Raw genomic sequence first — 5203 nt, forward strand, 5'->3', positions numbered from 1 at the left:
GGTTCAATGCAGAGCACACCTTCATTATGCATGATAATCTTCCTTCAACTATTGGACTCTCTTGTTAATATTAAAAAAATAAGTGGGGGATTGATGGGGCATTTTTTAATACATAATATTTTATTTTAATATATTATCCTAAAAGCTTCCTACACTATCTTATCTTTAGCTTTTTCACTTTAATAAAGATGCATAAAGTATTATCTATGATAGGAATGACTTTAACATCCACAAAGTCTTGTCTAGTGCATTCAATGATTTCATTACATTCATTGTGTAAGCATTTCTTCTATATAAAAGAAGAATGCATGCACGGCAAGAGTAGAAAACAGAGAAGCAAAAAACTTGTGTGCTTCCAATAACATAGTTATTAAAAAGAGAGTTTATTAGTTAAGGGAGGTGTTATTTTTTTGGAGCTTTGAACTCAACTCTTATCCAGATTTGTTTGAGTTATTGAGATTAGGCTATTGTAGCCTGGAGTAGATAAGTCAAAGAGTATTTAGACCGGAGAAATAATTGTCGTAGTGGGCTTGAATCTCCTTAAAGAGAGCGAGATTTCTACGCCTCAGTCGTTGAAGAAGAAATATTTTTTTTTAACTCATTTGTAGTTTTCAGTTGTAATCAGTTGTAATATTTATTGCAATTTTATTGTAATTTCACCAATAATTTATATGGTAGAGTATTAGTTATTTAATTACTTTGTCTTTGTTTTCAATTATTTTATGTGAAATAGTGATTGATTATGTACATAAAGTGATTTATTTTTGAAGTGTTGTCGTGAGTTACTAATTCTTTGACAGAGAAGTTCAACGAAGAAATGAAGTTGTACAACATAAAATAATTTACTTTTTAGAGTTTCCGGTAATAAAGTGGTTTTTTTTACTTTTCTATTTTCTTAATTGTTAGAGTAACATCGCATTTAAGTCCTTCAAGATGTCAATGCTCTCTCATTATTTCAGCAAATTAAATTAATTCACTATAAACAATTTACTGGTAGTTACTATTTGCTTATATATCGAGTAAATTCCTCGAATTGTCACTGAACTTATAGAAGTATCCCACCAAAGTAACTTTTGAATTTTTTCGGACTATATTGTCACTCAACTTGTAGAAACATCTCACTAAAGTAACTTTTTAATTTTTTTTTGGATAATATTGTCACTTAACTACACATATATTTCCAACAGGATGAAAACTAACGAAAAATTTAAATTTTTAATGAAATTTTATTCCTCTTTTTTTTTTGGTAAATTTTAGGGGTTGAGAATCACCCCAGGCTTTATTATTAATCATAAAAGAATTTATACAATGAGGGAGGCATAAACCTGACTTCAAGATTGGCAACAACTGTGAATGAATGAAACTAGTACAACTGTGAGATTATACTATTTGATTATATCTATCAAGACATAAATTCACTAAGGTGGTTCCTGAAGTTTATTTAGTTTCCTCCTTCTGAAACTTGGTAGTCCATTTTTATCAAGTTTGAAGTATCCTGTTGCTTCTGAAGGAAGTTAATTTATATTTTTAGATCAAATAACTATCAATTATAAAAAATTTATTGAATTCATATTAAATGTGACATTAATTAAAATAAATTATATTTATATAATTTGAGTAAAATAATGGTGCAATCTTTTGTTAAAAAGTGATACACGTATCTTTTATTTTTAATGAAAGTTTATATATTTATCATTTTAATTTTCTTTTTATTTAAAATCCAATCTAATTATAGAATTTATTGTACAAATATGCAAAGATGAATAGTAATCATGCATCACCGATATTAGTTTTTTTAGCTAATCTTTATTTTTGGAAACTTCTTACATATCAAATCTTTTCAATTGCCACCTTGAGATTAGTATGTAAGAGAAAAAAAAAGGGAGAAGATGGTATGGTTTTTATGAAAATATTTTTTTAAATTGCACCTCCATTTTGCTCTAGTTACATCAATATAATTCATTTTATTAAGGATATATTTGAAATAGATTAAATAAATTTTGAAATATATATATATATATATATATATATATATAGAGAGAGAGAGAGAGAGAGGGGAGAGAGTTCAGTGACAATACTATCCAATAAAATTTAAAAGTTACTTTAATGAGATGTTCCTATAAGTTGAGTGACAGTATTGTCCTAAAAATTTCAAAATTTACTTTAGTGAGATACTTCTATAAGTTGAGTGACAATTTGAGGAACTAACTCTATATATCCCAATTGTCCTATGTTCTTTTAAAAAAAAAAAGTGGAATTGACTAAGTTGTACACAAAAAATTACACTCCTACTTGGATCAATATTGCTATTAATATGATATTTTCATCACCTATTTTTGAGCATACATAATTTTAAGCAGAGTAAATTAAAGTAGAAAAACACGAAAAAATACATTCTCGAAAATAAAATCGCATTTTTCTTTTGTAAAAGAAGAAATATAGGAGAAGAATAAATTAAAATACCAAACACAAACGACGATTAGTTAGTTTCTCTCTTTGAGTGTTATATGGATTCATCTATTCTATAAACTTGTTGTTGACACCTAATTTTTGCCTCTCACAATTAAGTTTAATTTCGAGTTTCTTTGATTTTAAATAAAATTACAACCTTTATTTTATCCGGATAAAAGCTTTTTCAAAGAATTTATCTAGGTAATTACCAGTAACCATTATATATATTTGTATTCATATATACAAAATTGTATAATTTTGTTACTTAAATAATTATTTTACAAAAAACAGATTTTAATCAAAGGTATCTTGAAAATTAGTTTAAATGGTTAAGATTTTGATTTAAATATAATTTGTTCTCAAAAGATGATTTAATTTTTTATAAAAAATTAAAATAAAAAAAAGTTCTTGCTTTTACTAAATCAAGAAATCTGTGATTAAATTGATTGTTAATTTGTTTCGAATTTTGATTCAATTTAGTCAATTTACTGAATTCGGTCATAACTGAAATCAATTTGACCACAATTACAATGCAATTGGCCAATGGACTTGTTAATTTGGCTAGATTATAAATAAAATTGATTAAAATCCCAACTCATTAGGCTATCTCTTAAATAGCTTAATCTACCCAACAATAATTAAAGTCCTATTCCTAAATCAATCCAAGTCAAATTCTTTTAAGGATAAAATACATATGTTAACATACTTAAGTACTTAATTACAAAAAAATAGCAACATTTTTTCCTAATTACATTCCATAACATATGTAGCATTGTTTTAAGTGGTCCCTCTTTTTTTGTCGAATACTTTCTTTACTGTGATAAAATCTCCCTTTTCACTCCTCCTTTATCTTTCCTTAATTTAAATTTCTTTTTTCTATTTTTCCGTCATTAACCGTCACTCTCTCCTCAATCTTATTGCATTTAGCACGATTCTTGCACGACTTGTGATAGGGTTTGCTTCCCATATTTCAGGTAATTATTAATCGTATTTTGCATGTGAGCGTTTTATTTTTTTTCCTACTTTAATTCATCAGAAATTTAATTTTTAAGAATTTTATGTTTTAATGGATGAACACACTGCAAAAACACCTATAAACAGTGGTACAAGAAATATGAAATTAGTGTATGATGTACCATCTTTTAGTCTTGGGTTAACTCAAGAAGATTTAGTTACTGCTGTTTCAAATCCTTTACAGTTGAGGAAATCTGGTAGATCGAAAGAGATTAGGTCGAAGTTTCGCAACGACGAACTGAAGATGACGGAAATTTAAAAAAAAAGGGTTGAAGAAAACTCCTTCTCCAAAGGAGCAAAAAACAAAAAACGGTACGAGAAGAAAAAGAAATCTAAAGAAATTGAAGACGATGTTGACAAATCTGATGATGAATCTGAAGAAGAAAGTGAGGAAGAGGTATTTTTTTTGTTTGTAAATGTATTATTTTTTGTGTTTAAGTAATTATGTATTTTCTGTTATGATGATATTTAGGAATTATGTGAAATATTATTGTTGAATTAACTACTCATGAATAGTATTTGAATATATATTTTTCTAGTATAGGTGATATGTATTTTTAGTATAGTTGATATGTATTTTTTTAGCACAGCTGAATAATTTTGATCTATATGTATTTTTAGTGTAGTTGATATGCATTTTTGAGTATTTGTATTTTTTAGTGTTTGTTGTATTTTTTATATGGTCAAAATACATATGCATGTTATTTTAGTTTAACTACCATAACAGTCTATTGTCTATATGTATTTTTAGTATATTTGATATGTATTTTTCAGTGTTGGTTGCAGTTATGATTTGACCAAAATACATATGCATTTTAATCATCTGAAATATATATGCATGTTATATATTTTTTTTGTTGATTGAATTTTGTTTATAGATTAAGAAGTGATAGTTTTACTTTGTATAGGTGATGCGGGATGAAATATTCCTTGTCAGAAAACTTCCAAGTTTTGAACCACACATGTGCTCGTACAGTGAAAATGATATTTATGGAAGCATACGCACAATTTTAAATAAGGAACAGTTTAAAAACTTTTGTGAGAATAACATGTTTGGTTATTTTATGAAGAAGAAGCAGTGTGTAGTGCAAGCACAGTTGTGCAGATACGTTATGAGGCTTGAGGTGAAGGGTAGTTCTTCTTCTGAGATTATGGTCTGTGCTAATGGCACCTCTCTTAGTTTTACTCACATGGAATTTGTTATCATAACTGGATTGAATTGTGTGTCTAATAGGTATGACTTTATTTTTTATGAGGGTGTACCAAATAGGATGATTGAAAAGTATTCAATGGGGCAAAAATTATACAGAAAAGGCAACTATTTCTAGCATTCACGGAGAAAGTACGGGAGGAGAACAATGATGAGGATGCTGAGAAATTTGCAATTCTGTATTTCCTACATTCATTTGTATTGTCTAACATTAACACGATTGTTATACCCCGTTTTCATTTTGATTTGATAGATAGTGGTAGATATAAGAATTTTTCATGGGGTTCTTTATCTTTTGAAGATCTATCTAGAAGTTTGAACAACTGGCTGAAAGCTAGGGGGAAATTTTATTTGATTTAGGGAATGCCACTGGTTATTCAAGTGTGGCTATATGAGTGTTGTTCAAATGTCCCACCAAAAATTACATTGAAGGTTGAGAATCGAATTCTCCGATTATTAAATTGAAAGATGATTGCACCTCGTCCACAATATGAGTTTTTAATGAATGCTATGTTCAAGGACAATGAC

Source organism: Capsicum annuum, chromosome 12 (genome assembly GCF_002878395.1).
Source record: "Capsicum annuum cultivar UCD-10X-F1 chromosome 12, UCD10Xv1.1, whole genome shotgun sequence".
Lineage (NCBI taxonomy): Eukaryota > Viridiplantae > Streptophyta > Magnoliopsida > Solanales > Solanaceae > Capsicum > Capsicum annuum.